General features: G+C 46.6%; 1 protein-coding gene across 1 annotated transcript in view; it reads right to left on the bottom strand.

Moving 5' to 3' along the window:
* The window catches only part of LOC120020184 (metabotropic glutamate receptor 7-like), a 460663-nt gene that overhangs the window by 242922 nt on the left and 191217 nt on the right, over positions 1–26524 (bottom strand). The window lies entirely within an intron of this gene.

Genomic DNA, 26524 nt, shown 5'->3' with positions numbered 1-26524 from the left:
CAAAAACCTCAGTTTTGTTTGCGCGTTTTGTTCAGTAATCCACAGGCTCAAACGCAGTCACAACAGGCAGACGAAAAATCCGAAAAGTATCAGTAAAGTTCGTAGCAACATGTCAAACGATGTTTATAATCAATCCTCAGGTTTTTTTTTTTGTCATAATAATCAATAATATTTCAACCGGACAAAAGCTTTGTCAATATAAAAGGAAAACAAGAAAGGCGCACTCTCGGTCGTGCGCATGGAAAAATCATTCTGAGTGGTCTTACTCCCTCATTTTTCAGAACACAAGCCTGAAACAACTTCTAAAGACTGTTGACATCTAGTGGAAGCCATAGGAAGTGCAATTTGTCCTAAATCAATGGAATCTGTATAGGCAGTCAATGGAAAACTACAAACCAAAAAATCCCATTTCCTGGATGGATTTTTCTCAGGTTTTCGCCTGCCATTTCAGTTCTGTTATACTGACAGACATCATTCTAACAGTTTTAGAAAATGTGGAGTGATTTCTATCCAAATCTACTAATTATATGCATATCCTAGCTTCTGGGCCTGAGTAGCAGGCAGTTTACTTTGGGCACGCTTTTCATCTGGAGGTGAAAATAGTGCCCCTACCCTAGTGAGATTAAGCATATCACTGTGTCATAAAGGGATAGCGTAAAGTGATATTACAACATAAACAAAAACAGCTTTCATGGTAACAGCTTTCATGGTAGCAGGTATCTGTTTGTAACAGCTTTCATGGTAACAGGTATCTGTTTGTAACAGGTATCTGTTGGTAACAGCTTTCATGGTAACAGGTATCTGTTGGTAACAGGTATATGTACTGTAGAGTATACTGAGTCTAAGAATTAGTTAAAGTTTTGCAAATATAAACAACCAGGGGATAGTTTCTAAAAAATAAAATATGTTTTCCTTCAGGGATTTGTCCCCTTCTAAAACGCATGCCTCAGCATGTAAATGCGTCCTTGGTGACCTCTCCGATATTTGTTTTGCAAATGTAAGCAAAACTGTGGTTTCTCCACATAGATAGTTTCACAGTCGATGGAGGCATTATTCTTTCCCCCTCTTAGTAGGAGGGAATGATAATTCAATATATATTCAATATTTTCCTGAATAAACCACGATAACCTATACAATATTTATGTTTATTTTTATGGTTAAATCCTCTCTCTATGTCCTGGTGTCAAGAGTTTTTTTTGACAGAAGGAAACTAGAAAGCTGACCTTGACTTGGGTCATCACTCTGAGTCACGGCCGGGTCCACAGGAGAATATATAGAAGTTGGTCTGAGTCCAGCTACCGGGCATTACAGAGACAGACGGGGAGGGAGGGGGGCGGGGGGGGGACAGTAGCCCTGCCAGGATTTTCCATGAATGCGGTCGTTGATTGCCTTGCATTCACAACAGCTGTCACAGTGGGCCGAAACCTGCAATATTGAAGCTACTGAGAGGGGCTTGCACGGCCGCGGAGACAATCACGATTGTTCGAAAGCACCATGAGAATAGAGATGTTTGTATCACACTGATCATACACTGATTATGATCGTTTTCAGAAAAGCAATTGGATGATTGGTAGTTCAGAAGATTTCCATCCTCCTATCACGTAGGAGACCAGAGTCATTTTGCAGCTAAATTGGGTTCTCTACCATTGAGAACCAGGTTATAGGTGGACTGAGATGTGGGTTCTCTACCATTGAGAACCAGGTTATAGGTGGACTGAGATGTGGGTTCTCTACCATTGAGAACCAGGTTATAGGTGGACTGAGATGTAGGTTCTCTACCATTGAGAACCAGGTTATAGGTGGGCTGATATGTGGGTTCTCTACCATTGAGAACCAGGTTATAGGTGGACTGAGATGTAGGTTCTCTACCACTGAGAACCAGGTTATAGATGGACTGAGATGTGGGTTCTCTACCATTGAGAACCAGGTTATAGGTGGACTGAGATGTGGGTTCTCTACCATTGAGAACCAGGTTATAGGTGGACTGAGATGTAGGTTCTCTACCACTGAGAACCAGGTTATAGATGGACTGAGATGTGGGTTCTCTACCATTGAGAACCAGGTTATAGGTGGACTGAGATGTGGGTTCTCTACCATTGAGAACCAGGTTATAGGTGGACTGAGATGTGGGTTCTCTACCATTGAGAACCAGGTTACAGGTGGACTGAGATGTAGGTTCTCTACCACTGAGAACCAGGTTATAGATGGACTGAGATGTGGGTTCTCTACCATTGAGAACCAGGTTATAGGTGGACTGAGATGTAGGTTCTCTACCACTGAGAACCAGGTTATAGATGGACTGAGATGTGGGTTCTCTACCATTGAGAACCAGGTTATAGGTGGACTGAGATGTGGGTTCTCTACCATTGAGAACCAGGTTATAGGTGGACTGAGACGTGGGTTCTCTACCATTGAGAACCAGGTTATAGGTGGACTGAGATGTAGGTTCTCTACCACTGAGAACCAGGTTATAGATGGACTGAGATGTGGGTTCTCTACCATTGAGAACCAGGTTATAGGTGGACTGAGATGTGGGTTCTCTACCATTGAGAACCAGGTTATAGGTGGACTGAGATGTGGGTTCTCTACCATTGAGAACCAGGTTATAGGTGGACTGAGATGTGGGTTCTCTACCATTGAGAACCAGGTTATAGGTGGACTGAGATGTGGGTTCTCTACCATTGAGAACCAGGTCACAGATGGAGATTGGCTCACTATGAAGGTTAGCATGACCGTACAGGCTTTCTTCATGGGATATTGACTCAAATCCCTCTCATATATGACATTTCAGCCATCTGTACACAGTCCTTTCTCTTTTCTCATAACACATATTGAAGTTATTTTATTACTTTGATCTGATCAGCAAGTATTTATATTTCCTTTTATCTCTAGAAAATCATGTGATATTTCTACATATAATACCTATGTCTGTGCCCAATCATGTTTGTACCATGTTGCTACCATGTTGTGTTGCTACCATGTTGTTGTCATGTTGTGTTGCTACCATGTTGTTGTCATGTTGTGTTGCTACCATGTTGTTGTCATGTTGTGTTGCTACCATGTTGTTGTCATGTTGTGTTGCTACCATGTTGTTGTCATGTTGTGTTGCTACCATGTTGTTGTCATGTTGTGGTGCTACCATGTTGTTGTCATGTTGTGCTGCTACCATGTTGTGTTGCTACCATGTTGTTGTCATGTTGTGTTGCTACCATGTTGTGTTGCTACCATGTTGTTGTCATGTTGTGTTGCTACCATGTTGTTGTCATGTTGTGTTGCTACCATGTTGTGTTGCTACCATGTTGTTGTTATATTGTGTTGCTACCATGTTGTTGTCATGTTGTGTTGCTACCATGTTGTGTTACTACCATGTTGTTGTCATGTTGTGTTGCTAACATGTTGTTGTTATATTGTGTTGCTACCATGTTGTTGTCATGTTATGTTGCTACCATGTTGTGTTACTACCATGTTGTTGTCATGTTGTGATGCTACCATGTTGTGTTACTACCATGTTGTTGTCATGTTGTGTTGCTAACATGTTGTTGTTATATTGTGTTGCTACCATGTTGTTGTCATGTTATGTTGCTACCATGTTGTGTTACTACCATGTTGTTGTCATGTTGTGATGCTACCATGTTGTTGTCATGTTGTGTTGCTAACATGTTGTTGTCATGTTGTGTTGCTAACATGTTGTTGTTATATTGTGTTGCTACCATGTTGTTGTCACGTTGTGTTACTACCATGTTGTTGTCATGTTGTGTTGCTACCATGTTGTTGTCATGTTGTGTTGCTAACATGTTGTTGTTATATTGTGTTGCTACCATGTTGTGTTACTACCATGTTGTTGTCATGTTGTGATGCTACCATGTTGTTGTCATGTTGTGTTGCTAACATGTTGTTGTCATGTTGTGTTGCTAACATGTTGTTGTTATATTGTGTTACTACCATGTTGTTGTCACGTTGTGTTACTACCATGTTGTTGTCATGTTGTGTTGCTACCATGTTGTTGTCATGTTGTGTTGCTAACATGTTGTTGTTATATTGTGTTGCTACCATGTTGTTGTCATGTTGTGTTACTACCATGTTGTTGTCATGTTGTGTTGCTACCATGTTGTTGTCATGTTGTGTTGCTAACATGTTGTTGTTATATTGTGTTGCTACCATGTTGTTGTCATGTTGTGTTGCTAACATGTTGTTGTTATATTGTGTTGCTACCATGTTGTTGTCATGTTGTGTTGCTAACATGTTGTTGTCATGTTGTGTTGCTACCATGTTGTTGTCATGTTGTGTTGCTACCATGTTGTTGTCATGTTGTGTTGCTACCATGTTGTTGTCATGTTGTGTTGCTACCATGTTGTTGTCATGTTGTGTTGCTGTCATGTTGTTGTCATGTTGTGTTGCTACCATGTTGTTGTCATGTTGTGTTGCTACCATGTTGTTGTCATGTTGTGTTGCTACCATGTTGTTGTCATGTTGTGTTACTACCATGTTGTTGTCATGTTGTGTTGATACCATGTTGTTGTCATGTTGTGTTGCTACCATTCTGTGTTGTCATGTGTTGTTGCCTTGCTATGTTGTTGTCTTAGGTCTCTCTTTATGTAGTGTTGTTGTCTCTATTGTTGTGATGGCACCCTATTCCCTACATAGTGCACTACTTTAGACCAGATCCTTATGTTAGCATTTTCTGAGAGACCAACATAAAGATGAAATAGGCAGTAAAGTAAAAGAGAGAAGCTGTTCTTGACAATTTAAAAATAAATGACAATCTACAGGCCCAGCAGCCAACATCCCACACGGACTGAAATGGGTCAAGATATCTAAATACAGCTAACGGTAAACAGAAAGAGGAGGGGGGGGGGGGGGGGGGGGGGGAGAGAGGGGGGAGGGAGGAGGGGGAGGGAGAGAGAGAGAGAGGGGAGGGAGAGAGAGAGGGGAGGAGGGGGGAGATAGAGAGGGTAGGAGGGAGGAGATAGAGAGGGGAGGAGGGGGGGCGACCTAAATGCCAGAATCGGACAAGAGCCTGACACCCTCAGCACACAGGGGGACAAACACCTGCCGGGAGGTGACAGCATTCCCTCCTCCATATGCCACACTAGGCACAACTATGACAACATAACCAACAAAACAGGTCACAACTCCTGCAGCTCTGTCGCACGCTGGATATGTACATAGTCAATGGTAGGCTTCGAGGGGACTCCCAATGTTAGGTACACATATAGCTCATATCTTGGCAGTAGTACTGTGGACTACGTTATCACTGACCTCAACCCAGAGTCTCTCAGAGCGTTCACAGTCAGCCCACAGACACTCCTATCAGATCACAGCAAAATCACAGTCTACTTGAACAAAGCAATACTCAATCATGAGGCATCAAAGCCAAAGGAACTGAGAAATATTAAGACATGCTATAGATGGAAGGAATGTAGTGTGGAAACCTACCAGAAAACCTACCAATTGGGCAACAACAAATTCAATCCCTTTTAAACAAATTCCTGGACAAAACGTTGCACTGTAATAGTGAAGGTGTAAACTTGGCAGTAGACAATCTTAACAGTATATTTGACCTCTCAGCTTCCCTATCAAATCTAAAAATGTCAAACGGTTAACCAAAGAAAATGAACAACATTGACAAATGGTTGGATGAAGAATGCAAAATCCTAAGAAAGAAATGTAGAAACCTGTCCAACTAAAAACACCCATAAAACCTGAGTCTACGCCTTCACTATGGTGAATCACTAAAACAATACAGAAATACACTACGGAAAAAGAAGGAACAGCACGTCAGAAATCAGCTCAATGTAATTGAAGAATCCATAGACTCTAACCACTTCTGGGAAGATTGGAAAACTCTAAACAAATAACAGCACAAATAATTATCTATCCAAATTGGAGATGTATGGGTAAACCACTTCTCCAATCTTTTTGGCCCTGTAACAAAGAGCAAACAGCCAAAACATATACATGATCAAATACAAATCTTAGAATCAACTATTAAAGACTACCAGAACCCACTGGATTCTCCAATTACCTTGAATGAGCTTACAGGACAAAATAAAAACCATCCAACCCAAAATGGCCTGTGGTGTTGATGGTATCCTCAATGAAATGATCAAATATACAGACCACAAATTTTAATTGGCTATACTAAAACTCTTTAACATCAGCCTTAGCTCTGGCATCTTCCCCAATATTTGTAACCAAGAACTGATCACCCTAATCCACAAAAGTGGAGACAAATTTGACCCCAATAACTACCGTGGGATATGCGTATCCCAAGCAACCTTGGGAAAATCCTCTGCATTTTCATTAACAGCAGACTCGTATATTTCCTCAGTGAAAACAATGTACTGAGCAAATGTCAAATTGTCTGTTTACCAAATTATCATACGACAGACCACGTATTCACCCTGCACACCCCAGTTGACAAACAAACCAAAACAAAGGCAAAGTCTTCTCATGCTTTGTTGATTTAAAAAAAGCCTTTGTCTCAATTTGGCATGAGGGTCTGCTATACAAATGGATGGAAAGTGGTGTTGTGGGAAAAACAGACAACATTATAAAATCCACAAACAACAAGTGTGTAGTTAAAAACACACAAACCACACATTTCTTCCCAAAGGGCTGTGGGGTGAGACAGGAATGCATCTTAAGCCCCACCCTCTTCAACGTATATATCAACGAATTGGCGAGGGCACTAGAAAAGTCTGCAGCACCCGGCCTCACCCTACTAGAATCTGAAGTCAAATGGCTACTGTTTGCTGATGATTTAGTGTTTATGTCACCAACCAAGGACGGCTTACAGCAGCACCTAGATCTGTCACCAACCAAGGAGGGCCTACAGCAGCACCTATATCTGTCCCAACCAAGGAGGGCTTACAGCAGCACCTAGATCTTCTGCGCAGATTCTGCCAGACCTGGGCCCTGACAATGAATTTCAGTAACACCAAAATAATGGTGTTCCAAAAAAGGTCCAGTCACCAGGACCACAAATACAAATTCCATCTAGACACCATTGCCCTAGAGCACACAAAAAACTATACATACCTTGGCCTAAACATCAACGCCACAGGTAATTTCCACAAAGCTGTGAACGATCTGAGAGACAAGGCAAGAAGGGCCTTCTATGCCATCAAAAGGAACATAAAATTCTGCATACCAATTAGGATCTGGCTAAAAATACTTGAATCAGTTATAGAACCCATTGCCCTTAATGGTTGTGAGGTCTGGGTTCCGCTCACCAACCAAGAATTCACAAAATGGGACCAACACTAAATTGAGACTGCATGCAGAATTCTGCAAAACATCCCCCGTGTACAACGTAAAATACCAAATAATGCATGCAGAGCAGACTTAGGCCGATACCCGCTAATTATCAAAATGCAGAAAAGAGACGTTAAATTCCACAACCACCTAAAAGGAAGCGATTCCCAAACCTTTCATAACAAAGCCATCACCTACAGATAGATGAACCTGGAGAAGAGTCCCCTAAGCAAGCTGGTCCTGGGGCTCTGTTCACAAACACAAAGCCCCAGAACAGCAACACAATTAGACCCAGCCAAATCATGAGAAAACAAAAAAGAAAATTACTTGACACATTGGAAAGAATTAACAAAAAAACTGTGAAAACTAGAATGTTATTTGGCCCTAAACAGAGAGTACACAGTGGCAGAATACCAGACCACGGTGACTGACCCAAACTTAAGGAAAGCTTTGACTATGTACAGACTCAGTGAGCATAGCCTTGCTATTGAGAAGGGCCGCCAAAGGCAGACCTGGCTATCAAGAGAAGACAGGCCATGTGCACACTGCCCACAAAATGAGGTGGAAACTGAGCTGCACTTCCTAAACTCCTGCCCAATGTATGACCATATTAGAGACACATATTTCCCTCAAATTACGCAGATCCACGAAGAATTCAAAAACAAACCCGATTTTGATAAACTCGCATATCTACTGGGTGAAATACCACAGTGTGCATCACAGCAGCAAGGTTTGTTGCCACAAGAAAAGGTCAACCAGTGAAGAACAAACACCAATATAAATACAACCCATATTTATGTTTATTTATTTTCCCTTTTGTACTTTAACCATTTGTACATCGTTACAACACTGTATATAGACATAATATGACATTTGTAATATCTTTATTCTTTTGAAACTTCTGTGAGTGTAATGTTTACCGTCCATTGTTATTGTTTATTTCACTTTTGTATATTATCTACTTCACTTTCTTCGGGAATGTTAACATATCTTTCCCATGCCAATAATGCCCATTGAAGAGAGAGAGAGAGAGAGACAAAGAGAGAGATAAAAGATGCAGACAGAGAGAGAGAGAGATCCAGAGACATTTAGAGAGATCCAGAGACATTTAGAGAAATCCAGAGACATTTAGAGAGATCCAGAGACAGAGCTAGAGAGAGACAGAGAGAGAGAGAGAGAGAGAACCGGAGAACCAGAGAACCAGAGAGAGAGAGAGAGAACCAGAGAACCAGAGAACCAGAGAGAAAGAGAGAGAGAGAGAGAACCAGAGAACCAGAGAGAGAGAGGACCAGAGAACCAGAGAGAAAGAGAGAGAGAGAGAGAGATAGAGAGAACCAGAGAGAAAGAGAGAGAGAGAGAGAGAGAGAGAACCAGAGAGACAGAGAGAGAGAGAGAGAGAGAGAGAGAGAGAGAGAGAGATAGAGAGAACCAGAGAGAAAGAGAGAGAGAGAGAGAGAGAGAGAGAGAGAGAGAGAGAGAGAGAGAGAGAGAGAGAGAGAGAGAGAGAGAGAGAGAAGAGCAGTCTCTTGAGGTATCAATACTAAACAACACGTGTCATGTTGGGAACACACTGCCATCGAGCCACGTCATAACATGGTCTTTGTAAAGTTAATCAGCACTGAGCTTCAGAGAAACGCACGGACACATACACACACACCACACATCTGAACGCACAAACACACACACACACACACACACACACACACACACACACACACACACACACACTGCAGGTTTTCTCCTGTGAGGGAACGATGGGATCTCTGTGATCCATCAGGAATACAGAAACACACAGTACCAGACCAGGGTTTCATATTTTCATGAAAATCTATTTTTCTCCGGGTAAAATATCCTGATTTTCACATTCAAATCGGAAGTGCTATTTAAAAGCATATAATACCAGCAAAAATAAAACGGACATGATTATACCACCTTAAATGGTGAAATCTTACGCTATCTTTTTGTATTTTTTTGTAATACCAGATGTCATTTAGATTCATTTTGGGAGAAAGGAAGGTGAAATATGAAAATGTGCCATAAAACAGGGAGATTTCCCAAAGGTCTGTAATATTTCTGGAGGTATGCCAACAAGCTGAGTGGAAACAACACACCTTTCTACTTTTCCTGTCTTCTTTTTCGACCCTCGTTTTTATTCCAGCAGCGTGGGGTTTATTAACACCTACCGATCCACAACCCAGCACCTACAGGACCACAACCCAACACCTAGAGGACCACAACCCAACACCTACTGGACCACAACCCAACACCTACAGAACCACAACCCAACACCTACAGGACCACAACCCAACACCTACAGGACCACAACCCAACACCTACTGGACCACAACCCAACACCTACAGGACCACAACCCAACACCTACAGGACCACAACCCAACACCTACAGGACCACAACCCAACACCTACAGGACCACAACCCAACACCTAGAGGACCACAACCCAACACCTACAGGACCACAACCCAACACCTACAGGACCACAACCCAACACCTACAGGACCACAACCCAACACCTACTGGACCACAACCCAACACCTACAGGACCACAACCCAACACCTACAGGACCACAACCCAACACCTACAGGACCACAACCCAACACCTACAGAACCACAACCCAACACCTACAGGACCACAACCCAACACCTACAGAACCACAACCCAACACCTACAGGACCACAACCCAACACCTACAGAACCACAACCCAACACCTAGAGGACCACAACCCAACACCTACAGGACCACAACCCAACACCTACAGGACCACAACCCAACACCTACAGGACCACAACCCAACACCTACAGAACCACAACCCAACAACAACCCAACACCTACTGGACCACAACCCAGCACCTACAGAACCACAACCCAACACCTACAGAACCACAACCCAACACCTACAGAACCACAACCCAACACCTACAGAACCACAACCCAACACCTACAGGACCACAACCCAACACCTACAGAACCACAACCCAACACCTACAGGACCACAACCCAACACCTACAGGACCACAACCCAACACCTACAGGACCACAACCCAATAACAACCCAACACCTACAGGACCACAACCCAACACCTACAGGACCACAACCCAACACCTACAGAACCACAACCCAATAACAACCCAACACCTACAGGACCACAACCCAACACCTACAGGACCACAACCCAACACCTACAGGACCACAACCCAACACCTACAGAACCACAACCCAACACCTACAGAACCACAACCCAACACCTACAGGACCACAACCCAACACCTACAGGACCACAACCCAACACCTACAGGACCACAACCCAACACCTACAGGACCACAACCCAACACCTAGAGGACCACAACCCAACACCTACAGAACCACAACCCAACACCTACAGGACCACAACCCAACACCTACAGGACCACAACCCAACACCTACAGGACCACAACCCAACACCTACAGAACCACAACCCAACACCTACAGGACCACAACCCAACACCTACAGGACCACAACCCAACACCTACAGGACCACAACCCAACACCTACAGAACCACAACCCAACACCTACAGGACCACAACCCAACACCTACAGGACCACAACCCAACAACAACCCAACACCTACAGGACCACAACCCAACACCTACAGGACCACAACCCAATAACAACCCAACACCTACAGGACCACAACCCAACACCTACAGGACCACAACCCAACACCTACAGGACCACAACCCAACACCTACAGAACCACAACCCAACACCTACAGGACCACAACCCAACACCTACAGGACCACAACCCAACAACAACCCAACACCTACAGGACCACAACCCAACACCTACAGGACCACAACCCAATAACAACCCAACACCTACAGGACCACAACCCAACACCTACAGGACCACAACCCAACACCTACAGGACCACAACCCAACACCTACAGGACCACAACCCAACACCTACAGGACCACAACCCAACAACAACCCAACACCTACTGGACCACAACCCAACACCTACAGGACCACAACCCAACACCTACAGAACCACAACCCAACACCTACAGGACCACAACCCAACACCTACAGGACCACAACCCAACACCTACAGGACCACAACCCAACACCTACAGAACCACAACCCAACACCTAGAGGACCACAACCCAACACCTACAGAACCACAACCCAACACCTAGAGGACCACAACCCAACACCTACAGAACCACAACCCAACACCTACAGGACCACAACCCAACACCTAGAGGACCACAACCCAACACCTACAGAACCACAACCCAACACCTACAGGACCACAACCCAACACCTACAGGACCACAACCCAACACCTAGAGGACCACAACCCAACACCTACAGAACCACAACCCAACACCTACAGGACCACAACCCAACACCTAGAGGACCACAACCCAACACCTACAGGACCACAACCCAACACCTACAGAACCACAACCCAACACCTACAGGACCACAACCCAACAACAACCCAACACCTACTGGACCACAACCCAACACCTACAGGACCACAACCCAACACCTACAGGACCACAACCCAACACCTACAGGACCACAACCCAATAACAACCCAACACCTACAGAACCACAACCCAATAACAACCCAACACCTACAGAACCACAACCCAATAACAACCCAACACCTACAGAACCACAACCCAACACCTACAGGACCACAACCCAACACCTACAGGACCACAACCCAATAACAACCCAACACCTACAGAACCACAACCCAACACCTACAGGACCACAACCCAACACCTACAGGACCACAACCCAACACCTACAGGACCACAACCCAACACCTACTGGACCACAACCCAACACCTACAGGACCACAACCCAACACCTACAGGACCACAACCCAACACCTACAGGACCACAACCCAACACCTACAGGACCACAACCCAACACCTACAGGACCACAACCCAACACCTACAGGACCACAACCCAACACCTACAGGACCACAACCCAACACCTACAGGACCACAACCCAACACCTACAGGACCACAACCCAACACCTACAGGACCACAACCCAACACCTAGAGGACCACAACCCAACACCTACAGGACCACAACCCAACACCTACAGGACCACAACCCAACACCTACTGGACCACAACCCAACACCTACAGGACCACAACCCAACACCTACAGGACCACAACCCAACACCTACAGGACCACAACCCAACACCTACAGGACCACAACCCAACAACAAACCAACACCTACTGGACCACAACCCAACACCTACAGGACCACAACCCAATAACAACCCAACACCTACAGGACCACAACCCAACACCTACAGGACCACAACCCAACACCTACAGAACCACAACCCAACACCTACAGGACCACAACCCAACACCTACAGGACCACAACCCAACACCTAGAGGACCACAACCCAACACCTACAGAACCACAACCCAACACCTAGAGGACCACAACCCAACACCTACAGGACCACAACCCAACACCTACAGGACCACAACCCAACACCTACAGGACCACAACCCAACACCTACAGAACCACAACCCAACACCTACAGAACCACAACCCAACACCTACAGGACCACAACCCAACACCTACAGGACCACAACCCAACACCTACAGGACCACAACCCAACACCTACAGGACCACAACCCAATAACAACCCAACACCTACTGGACCACAACCCAACACCTAGAGGACCACAACCCAACACCTACAGGACCACAACCCAACACCTACAGAACCACAACCCAACACCTACAGAACCACAACCCAACAACAACCCAACACCTACTGGACCACAACCCAACACCTACTGGACCACAACCCAACACCTACAGGACCACAACCCAACACCTACAGGACCACAACCCAACAACAACCCAACACCTACTGGACCACAACCCAACACCTACTGGACCACAACCCAACACCTACAGGACCACAACCCAACACCTACAGGACCACAACCCAACACCTACAGAACCACAACCCAACACCTACAGGACCACAACCCAACACCTACAGGACCACAACCCAACACCTACAGGACCACAACCCAACACCTACAGGACCACAACCCAACACCTACAGAACCACAACCCAATAACAACCCAACACCTACTGGACCACAACCCAACACCTACAGGACCACAACCCAACACCTACAGGACCACAACCCAACACCTACAGGACCACAACCCAACACCTACTGGACCACAACCCAACACCTACAGAACCACAACCCAATAACAACCCAACACCTACAGGACCACAACCCAACACCTGCAGAACCACAACCCAACACCTACAGAACCACAACCCAACAACAACCCAACACCTACTGGACCACAACCCAACACCTACTGGACCACAACCCAACACCTACAGGACCACAACCCAACACCTACAGGACCACAACCCAACAACAACCCAACACCTACTGGACCACAACCCAACACCTACTGGACCACAACCCAACACCTACAGGACCACAACCCAACACCTACAGAACCACAACCCAACACCTACTGGACCACAACCCAACACCTACAGGACCACAACCCAACACCTACAGAACCACAACCCAACACCTACAGGACCACAACCCAACACCTACAGGACCACAACCCAACAACAACCCAACACCTACAGGACCACAACCCAACAACAACCCAACACCTACTGGACCACAACCCAACACCTACAGGACCACAACCCAACACCTACAGGACCACAACCCAACACCTACAGGACCACAACCCAACACCTACAGGACCACAACCCAACACCTACAGGACCACAACCCAACACCTACAGGACCACAACCCAACACCTACTGGACCACAACCCAACACCTACAGGACCACAACCCAACACCTAGAGGACCACAACCCAACAACAACCCAACACCTACTGGACCACAACCCAACACCTACAGAACCACAACCCAACAACAACCCAACACCTACAGGACCACAACCCAACACCTACAGGACCACAACCCAACACCTACAGGACCACAACCCAACAACAACCCAACACCTACAGGACCACAACCCAACACCTACAGGACCACAACCCAACACCTACAGGACCACAACCCAACACCTACAGGACCACAACCCAACACCTACAGGACCACAACCCAACAACAACCCAACACCTACTGGACCACAACCCAACACCTACAGGACCACAACCCAACACCTACAGGACCACAACCCAACACCTACAGGACCACAACCCAACAACAACCCAACACCTACAGGACCACAACCCAACACCTACAGAACCACAACCCAATAACAACCCAACACCTACTGGACCACAACCCAACACCTACAGGACCACAACCCAACACCTACAGAACCACAACCCAACACCTACAGGACCACAACCCAACACCTACAGGACCACAACCCAATAACAACCCAACACCTACAGAACCACAACCCAATAACAACCCAACACCTACAGGACCACAACCCAACACCTACAGGACCACAACCCAACACCTACAGGACCACAACCCAACACCTACAGGTCCACAACCCAATAACAACCCAACACCTACAGAACCACAACCCAATAACAACCCAACACCTACAGGACCACAACCCAACACCTAGAGGACCACAACCCAACACCTACAGGACCACAACCCAACACCTACAGGACCACAACCCAACACCTACAGGACCACAACCCAACACCTACAGGACCACAACCCAACACCTACAGGACCACAACCCAACACCTACAGAACCACAACCCAACAACAACCCAACACCTACTGGACCACAACCCAACACCTACAGAACCACAACCCAACACCTACTGGACCACAACCCAACACCTACAGGACCACAACCCAACACCTACTGGACCACAACCCAACACCTACAGAACCACAACCCAACACCTACAGGACCACAACCCAACACCTACTGGACCACAACCCAACACCTACAGGACCACAACCCAACACCTACTGGACCACAACCCAACACCTACAGGACCACAACCCAACACCTACAGAACCACAACCCAACACCTACAGGACCACAACCCAACACCAACCCAACACCTACAGGACCACAACCCAACACCTACAGGACCACAACCCAACAACAACCCAACACCTACAGGACCACAACCCAACACCTACAGGACCACAACCCAATAACAACCCAACACCTACAGGACCACAACCCAACACCTACAGGACCACAACCCAACACCTACAGGACCACAACCCAACACCTACAGGACCACAACCCAACACCTACAGGACCACAACCCAACAACAACCCAACACCTACTGGACCACAACCCAACACCTACAGGACCACAACCCAACACCTACAGAACCACAACCCAACACCTACAGGACCACAACCCAACACCTACAGGACCACAACCCAACACCTACAGGACCACAACCCAACACCTACAGAACCACAACCCAACACCTAGAGGACCACAACCCAACACCTACAGAACCACAACCCAACACCTAGAGGACCACAACCCAACACCTACAGAACCACAACCCAACACCTACAGGACCACAACCCAACACCTAGAGGACCACAACCCAACACCTACAGAACCACAACCCAACACCTACAGGACCACAACCCAACACCTACAGGACCACAACCCAACACCTAGAGGACCACAACCCAACACCTACAGAACCACAACCCAACACCTACAGGACCACAACCCAACACCTAGAGGACCACAACCCAACACCTACAGGACCACAACCCAACACCTACAGAACCACAACCCAACACCTACAGGACCACAACCCAACAACAACCCAACACCTACTGGACCACAACCCAACACCTACAGGACCACAACCCAACACCTACAGGACCACAACCCAACACCTACAGGACCACAACCCAATAACAACCCAACACCTACAGAACCACAACCCAATAACAACCCAACACCTACAGAACCACAACCCAATAACAACCCAACACCTACAGAACCACAACCCAACACCTACAGGACCACAACCCAACACCTACAGGACCACAACCCAATAACAACCCAACACCTACAGAACCACAACCCAACACCTACAGGACCACAACCCAACACCTACAGGACCACAACCCAACACCTACAGGACCACAACCCAACACCTACTGGACCACAACCCAACACCTACAGGACCACAACCCAACACCTACAGGACCACAACCCAACACCTACAGGACCACAACCCAACACCTACAGGACCACAACCCAACACCTACAGGACCACAACCCAACACCTACAGGACCACAACCCAACACCTACAGGACCACAACCCAACACCTACAGGACCACAACCCAACACCTACAGGACCACAACCCAACACCTAGAGGACCACAACCCAACACCTACAGGACCACAACCCAACACCTACAGGACCACAACCCAACACCTACTGGACCACAACCCAACACCTACAGGACCACAACCCAACACCTACAGGACCACAACCCAACACCTACAGGACCACAACCCAACACCTACAGGACCACAACCCAACAACAACCCAACACCTACTGGACCACAACCCAACACCTACAGGACCACAACCCAATAACAACCCAACACCTACAGGACCACAACCCAACACCTACAGGACCACAACCCAACACCTACAGAACCACAACCCAACACCTACAGGACCACAACCCAACACCTACAGGACCACAACCCAACACCTAGAGGACCACAACCCAACACCTACAGAACCACAACCCAACACCTAGAGGACCACAACCCAACACCTACAGGACCACAACCCAACACCTACAGGACCACAACCCAACACCTACAGGACCACAACCCAACACCTACAGAACCACAACCCAACACCTACAGAACCACAACCCAACACCTACAGGACCACAACCCAACACCTACAGGACCACAACCCAACACCTACAGGACCACAACCCAACACCTACAGAACCACAACCCAACACCTACAGAACCACAACCCAACACCTACAGGACCACAACCCAATAACAACCCAACACCTACTGGACCACAACCCAACACCTAGAGGACCACAACCCAACACCTACAGGACCACAACCCAACACCTACAGAACCACAACCCAACACCTACAGAACCACAACCCAACAACAACCCAACACCTACTGGACCACAACCCAACACCTACTGGACCACAACCCAACACCTACAGGACCACAACCCAACACCTACAGGACCACAACCCAACAACAACCCAACACCTACTGGACCACAACCCAACACCTACTGGACCACAACCCAACACCTACAGGACCACAACCCAACACCTACAGGACCACAACCCAACACCTACAGAACCACAACCCAACACCTACAGGACCACAACCCAACACCTACAGGACCACAACCCAACACCTACAGGACCACAACCCAACACCTACAGGACCACAACCCAACACCTACAGAACCACAACCCAATAACAACCCAACACATACTGGACCACAACCCAACACCTACAGGACCACAACCCAACACCTACAGGACCACAACCCAACACCTACAGGACCACAACCCAACACCTACTGGACCACAACCCAACACCTACAGAACCACAACCCAATAACAACCCAACACCTACAGGACCACAACCCAACACCTACAGAACCACAACCCAACACCTACAGAACCACAACCCAACAACAACCCAACACCTACTGGACCACAACCCAACACCTACTGGACCACAACCCAACACCTACAGGACCACAACCCAACACCTACAGGACCACAACCCAACAACAACCCAACACCTACTGGACCACAACCCAACACCTACTGGACCACAACCCAACACCTACAGGACCACAACCCAACACCTACAGGACCACAACCCAACACCTACTGGACCACAACCCAACACCTACAGGACCACAACCCAACACCTACAGAACCACAACCCAACACCTACAGGACCACAACCCAACACCTACAGGACCACAACCCAACAACAACCCAACACCTACAGGACCACAACCCAACAACAACCCAACACCTACTGGACCACAACCCAACACCTACAGGACCACAACCCAACACCTACAGGACCACAACCCAACACCTACAGGACCACAACCCAACACCTACAGGACCACAACCCAACACCTACAGGACCACAACCCAACACCTACAGGACCACAACCCAACACCTACAGGACCACAACCCAACAACAACCCAACACCTACTGGACCACAACCCAACACCTACAGGACCACAACCCAACACCTAGAGGACCACAACCCAACAACAACCCAACACCTACTGGACCACAACCCAACACCTACAGAACCACAACCCAACAACAACCCAACACCTACAGGACCACAACCCAACACCTACAGGACCACAACCCAACACCTACAGGACCACAACCCAACAACAACCCAACACCTACAGGACCACAACCCAACACCTACAGGACCACAACCCAACACCTACAGGACCACAACCCAACACCTACAGGACCACAACCCAACACCTACAGGACCACAACCCAACACCTACAGGACCACAACCCAACAACAACCCAACACCTACTGGACCACAACCCAACACCTACAGGACCACAACCCAACACCTACAGGACCACAACCCAACACCTACAGGACCACAACCCAACAACAACCCAACACCTACAGGACCACAACCCAACACCTACAGAACCACAACCCAATAACAACCCAACACCTACTGGACCACAACCCAACACCTACAGGACCACAACCCAACACCTACAGAACCACAACCCAACACCTACAGGACCACAACCCAACACCTACAGGACCACAACCCAATAACAACCCAACACCTACAGAACCACAACCCAATAACAACCCAACACCTACAGGACCACAACCCAACACCTACAGGACCACAACCCAACACCTACAGGACCACAACCCAACACCTACAGGTCCACAACCCAATAACAACCCAACACCTACAGAACCACAACCCAATAACAACCCAACACCTACAGGACCACAACCCAACACCTAGAGGACCACAACCCAACACCTACAGGACCACAACCCAACACCTACAGGACCACACCCAACACCTACAGGACCACAACCCAACACCTACAGGACCACAACCCAACACCTACAGGACCACAACCCAACACCTACAGAACCACAACCCAACAACAACCCAACATCTACTGGACCACAACCCAACACCTACAGAACCACAACCCAACACCTACTGGACCACAACCCAACACCTACAGGACCACAACCCAACACCTACTGGACCACAACCCAACACCTACAGAACCACAACCCAACACCTACAGGACCACAACCCAACACCTACTGGACCACAACCCAACACCTACAGGACCACAACCCAACACCTACTGGACCACAACCCAACACCTACAGGACCACAACCCAACACCTACTGGACCACAACCCAACACCTACAGGACCACAACCCAACAACAACCCAACACCTACTGGACCACAACCCAACACCTACAGAACCACAACCCAACACCTACAGAACCACAACCCAACACCTACAGAACCACAACCCAACACCTACAGGACCACAACCCAACACCTACAGAACCACAACCCAACACCTACAGGACCACAACCCAACACCTACAGAACCACAACCCAACACCTACAGGACCACAACCCAACACCTACAGGACCACAACCCAACACCTACAGGACCACAACCCAACACCTACAGAACCACAACCCAATAACAACCCAACACCTACAGGACCACAACCCAACACCTAGAGGACCACAACCCAACACCTACAGAACCACAACCCAACACCTACAGAACCACAACCCAACACCTACAGGACCACAACCCAACACCTACAGGACCACAACCCAACACCTACAGAACCACAACCCAACACCTAGAGGACCACAACCCAACACCTACAGGACCACAACCCAACACCTACAGGACCACAACCCAACACCTACAGAACCACAACCCAACACCTACAGAACCACAACCCAACACCTACAGAACCACAACCCAACACCTACAGGACCACAACCCAACACCTACAGGACCACAACCCAACACCTACAGAACCACAACCCAACACCTACAGGACCACAACCCAACACCTACAGGACAATTTGAACAATGAATTTAGTTCAAACTCTGCAATATACAACAGTGAAAGAGGTCTTGACATTCGTTCAGTCGACTTTGATGTACAATAAGACGTCGTGTGCCTACTAGTGAATATCTCAGCAGGCCAGACAAAGGAGTGGTGATGGGGTGTGTTATTATCCCTGACCATGCCTTTGTTAAACGCTTTCGCTGTACTGTCTGTCACAGATCATCAGAATGGCACTACACACACACACACACACACACATACACACACACACACACACACACACACACACACACCACACACACCACACACACCACACACACACACACACACACACACACACACACACACACACACACACACACACACACACACACACACACACACACACACACACACACACAAGCCCAATCAGTGGGTGTCAGCAGTAAAATACACCAGACAGCTGAGTATCTTCCGTCAGAGTCGTCCTGTCCCCTGTCTTCCCAGCAGGGAGAGAGATCTGGCACGGACGGACCAGGTGACTTTGACACTGTCCTCCTCTGCTCTCAACAGCTGTCTGGGCTTTGATCAGGAGAGATCTTGCAGGGATGGATCAGACGATCTGTGACCTGGCCGGGCTGTGACCTGGCTGGGCTGTGACTTGGCTGGGCTGTGACCTGGCTGGGTTGTGACCTGGCTGGGCTGTGACTTGGCTGGGCTGTGACTTGGCTGGGCTGTGACTTGGCTGGGCTGTGTCCTGGCTGGGCTGTGACCTGGCTGGGCTGTGTCCTGGCTGGGCTGTGACCTGGCTGGGCTGTGACCTGGCTCTGCTGTGACTTGGCAGGGCTGTGACCTGGCTGGCCTGTGACCTGGCTGGGCTGTGACTTGGCTGGGCTGTGACCTGGCTGTGCTGTGACTTGGCTGGGCTGTGACCTAGCTGGGCTGTGACTTGGCTGGGCTGTGACTTGGCTAGGCTGTGACCTGGCTGGGCTGTGACTTGGCTGGGCTGTGACCTGGCTTGGCTGTGACCTGGCTGTGCTGTGACCTGGCTGGGCTGTGACCTGGCTGGGCTGTGACTTGGCTGGGCTGTGACTTGGCTGGGCTGTGACCTGGCTGGGCTGTGACTTGGCTGGGCTGTGACCTGGCTGGGCTGTGACTTGGTGTCCCTGTAACAGACAGATGTCCCTGTAACAGACAGATGTCCCTGTAACATTCAGATGTCCCTGTAACAGAGAGATGTCCCTGTAACACACATCTGTCCCTGTAACAGACAGATGTCCCTGTAACATACAGTTGACCCTGTAACACACATATGTCCCTGTAACAGACAGATGTCCCTGTAACACACATCTGTCCCTGTAACACATATCTGTCCCTGTAACAGACAGATGTCCCTGTAACATACAGTTGACCCTGTAACACACATATGTCCCTGTAACAGACAGATGTCCCTGTAACATACAGCTGTCCCTGTAACATACAGCTGTCCCTGTAACAGACAGATGTCCCTGTAACACACAGCTGTCCCTGTAACATACAGCTGTCCATGTAACAGACAGATGTCCCTGTAACACACAGCTGTCCCTGTAACATACAGCTGTCCATGTAACACACATCTGTCCCTGTAACACATATCTGTCCCTGTAACACACAGCTGTCCCTGTAACATACAGCTGTCCATGTAACAGACATATGTCCCTGTAACAGACAGATGTCCCTGTAACACACAGCTGTCCCTGTAACATACAGCTGTCTCTGTAACAGACAGATGTCCCTGTAATTGCTGCTCAAAGTGCATCTTATCCATACAAGGTCAGAAAACATGTACTTTATGTTTCGCAAAAAACAAATGACGAAACAGAATTCACAGTACATCCTTTCATATGTTTTACGAGACATGTTCTTAATAAATCGGAAATATTGGCTGGAATCACAAGATGCCTGTCTTTCATTTGCTGTACACTATGTATTTTTCAGAAATGTTTTATGATGAGTAATTAGGTATTTGACGTTGGTGTCTGTAATTATTATGGCTGCTTTCGGTGCAATTTCTGATTGTAGCTGCAATGTAAACTATGATTTATACCTGAAATATGCAAATTTTTCGAACAAAACATAGATTTATTGAATAACATGTTATAAGACTGTCATCTGATGAAGTTGTTTGTTGGTTAGTTTGGTTGGTTCTTGGTTAGTTAGGTTGGCTTTGTGCATGCTACCTGTGCTGTGAAAAATGTCTGTCCTTTTTTGTATTTGGTGGTGAGCTAACATAAATATACGTGCTGTTTTCGCTGTAAAACATTTTAAAAATCGGACATGTTGGCTGGATTCACAAGATGTGTACCTTTCATATGCTGTATTGTACTTGTTAATGTGTGAAAGTTAAATATTTTAAAAATATATATTTTGAATTTCACGCCCTGCACTTGAGCTGGCTGTTGTCATAAGTGTACCGACGTCGGGCTTGCAGCCAGAAGAAGTTAACTTCTTCGGGCTCAATATGACAACAGCCCGTCCAAGTGCAGGGCGCGAAATTCAAAAGATATTTTTTAGAAATATTTAACCTAGACCTATGGAAGATCTGTTCTCACTGACCATCCGAAACCAAGAAGCTACGACTACAACAGACATGGTGACCTCTGGTGGACGACCAGAGACTTACACAACCAGAGACTTTCTGTCAAATTACTCCCCATAGATGGATTGAGTGTTTTCAACAGAGAGACAGCCAAGACATACACACGTAAATATGTACATTCCAATTATTTCGAATGAGCGGCTGTTCATGTGCAAAGTTTTCACATTTCAATGAGCATAGTTATCATCTGTATGTACGATAGTGGAATTCCTTTGTCTCTCCCTTTCCCTCTCTTTTGAATCTGCCATTTTGTGTAACAAGCCATCATATCTGTTCAGTCCACTAGGGACTTTTCATTGCATTGTATAGTAATCAATGTGTAAACTATCCTGTTTGTGTGTTTATGTCATTCTGTGTGATTATTTAGGAAGTTAGTAAATAAATAATTAAGCTAATTTGTATATCGCTGAATCATCATTTATGCTAGGGTTCGTGCAGATATCCAAGAATTTTGCCACATTCAGAATGAGACTGAAGGTAAATAAGAATTAATGAATTGACTGTGACTGATGTAAGAGATATTTACATTTTTTGAGTTTGTCGGGAGATAGTAACTCGTTAAATAACTTTTCCCGTGGTGCCCCCAGATTACAACTTCATTAATTGTCATATGATTCATTTAATTGTGTAATAATTGAACATGGTATGTAATTATTTTATAAAATAACAGTCAAACACATTAATGATAGTCAAGACATGGCAGAATAATATATTCTCCCCCTGGAACTCAGTCCTGGAACTCAGTCCTGGAACTCAGTCCGTCACAATGGGATGACGGTTGATTTAGTTGCGTCTGAAACGGCATCCTATTCACTATATAGTGCACATCTTTTGACCAGAGCCCTATGGTCTAAAGTAGTGCACTATATAGTGAATAGGGTGCCATTTGAAACACAGGCACGGTCTCAACCTGGCTCTATGAGAGATCCATATGTCTGTCTTCAAGAAGGGCGTAATCCATTTTTTTGCAGGCTCATATATTTTATAGATCGGTACAGTATGTCAGAGGGAGATTCTCGTAATGAACCTCCGATGTTAGATGAAGTGGGGAGTTTGCAGACAAGTGGGCCTACACAGCGAGAGAGAGAGAAGCTTTTCTATTCATACATTATCACATAATGGCCCCGGGAGAAAAACTGAGAGAACAAGAGAGAAACACAAAGAGAGAGAGAGAGAGAAGAAACCGAGAAAGAAACAGATTGACAGAGATAGGACAGAGAGAGAGATAGAGAGAAACACAGACAGAAGATGCAGAGAGACAAACAGAGAGATAAACAAAATGGAACAAACACCAAATTGAGACTGCATGCAGAATTCTGCAAAAACATCGTTCATGTACAACGTAAAACACCAAATAAATCATGCAAAGTAGAATTAGGACAATACCCGCTAATTATCAAAATCCAGAAAAGAGCTGTTAAATTCTACAAACACCTAGAAGGAAGTGATTCCCAAACCTTCCATAACAAAGCCATCACCTACAGAGAGATGAACCTGGAGAAGAGTCCCCCAAGCAAGCTGGTCCTAGGGCTCTGTTCACAAACACAAACAGACCGCACAGAGCCCCAGGACAGCAACACAATTAAACCCAACCAAATAATGAGAATACAAAAAGATAATTACTTGAAACATTGGAAATAATTTACCAAAAAACTGAGCAAACTAGAATGCTAGTTGGCCATGAACAGAGAGTACACAGTGGCAGAATACCTGACCACTGTGACTGACCCAAACTTAAGGAAAGCTTTGACTATGTACAGACTCAGTGAGCCATGCTATTGAGAAAGGCCGCTGTAGACAGACTTGGCTCTCAAGGGAAGCGCACTGTCCACAAAATGAGGTGGAGACTGTGCTGCACTTCCTAACCTCATGCAAAATGTAAAACCATATTAGAGACAAATATTTCACTCAGATTAAAAAGATCCACACATTTTTATAAACTCCCATTGGGTGAAATACCACAGTACGACATCACAGCAGCAAGATTTATGACCTATTGCCACAATAAATCGGCAACCACTGATATTTATTTATTTTCCCTTTTGTACTTTAACTATTTGCACATGGTTACAAATAGCTGAAATGTATCTATTCCTTTTAAACTTTTGTGAGTGTAATGTTTACTGCTCATTTTTATTTATTTATTTTTTCCTTTTGTTTATTATCTATTTCACTTGCTTTGGCAATGTTAACATATGTTTCCCATGCCGATAAAGCCACTTAAATTTAATTGAAACAGAGAGAGAGAAACACAGAGAGAAACAGAAACAGAGAGGGAAACAGAGACAGAGAGGGAAACAGAAACAGAGAGAGAAACAGAAACAGAGAGAGAAACAGAAACAGAGAGGGAAACAGAAACAGAGAGGGAAACAGAAACAGAGAGGGAAACAGAAACAGAGAGAGAAACAGAAACAGAGAGGGAAACAGAAACAGAGAGGGAAACAGAAACAGAGAGGGAAACAGAAACAGAGAGGGAAACAGAAACAGAGAGGGAAACAGAAACAGAGAGGGAAACAGAAACAGAGAGGGAAACGGGGATATAAACAGAGGGAAACAGAAACAGAGAGGGAAACAGAAACAGAGAGGGAAACAGAAACAGAGAGGGAAACAGGGATATAAACAGAGAGGGAAACAGAAACAGAGAGGGAAACGGGGATATAAACAGAGGGAAACAGAAACAGAGAGGGAAACAGAAACAGAGAGGGAAACAGAAACAGAGAGGGAAACGGGGATATAAACAGAGAGGGAAACAGAAACAGAGAGGGAAACAGAAACAGAGGTAAACAGAAACAGAGAGAGAAACAGAAACAGAGAGGGAAACAGAAACAGAGAGGGAAACAGAAACAGAGAGGGAAACAGAAACAGAGAGAGAAACAGAAACAGAGAGGGAAACGGGGATATAAACAGAGGGAAACAGAAACAGAGAGGGAAACAGAAACAGAGAGGGAAACAGAAACAGAGAGGGAAACAGAAACAGAGAGGGAAACAGAAACAGAGAGAGAAACAGAAACAGAGAGAGAAACAGAAACAGAGAGGGAAACAGAAACAGAGAGAGAAACAGAAACAGAGGGGGAAACGGGGATATAAACAGAGGGAAACAGAAACAGAGAGGGAAACAGAAACAGAGAGGTAAACAGAAACAGAGAGGGAAACAGAAACAGAGAAGGAAACAGAAACAGAGGGGGAAACGGGGATATAAACAGAGGGAAACAGAAACAGAGAGGGAAACAGAAACAGAGAGGTAAACAGAAACAGAGAGGGAAACAGAAACAGAGAGGGAAACAGAAACAGAGAGGGAAACGGGGATATAAATAGAGGGAAACAGAAACAGAGAGCGAAACAGAAACAGAGAGGGAAACGGAAACAGAGAAGGAAACGGGGATATAAACAGAGGGAAACAGAAACAGAGAGCGAAACA

The sequence above is a fragment of the Salvelinus namaycush genome, chromosome 2, assembly GCF_016432855.1.
Source record: "Salvelinus namaycush isolate Seneca chromosome 2, SaNama_1.0, whole genome shotgun sequence".
NCBI lineage: Eukaryota > Metazoa > Chordata > Actinopteri > Salmoniformes > Salmonidae > Salvelinus > Salvelinus namaycush.
This window is presented reverse-complemented; position numbering and strand designations above follow the sequence as displayed.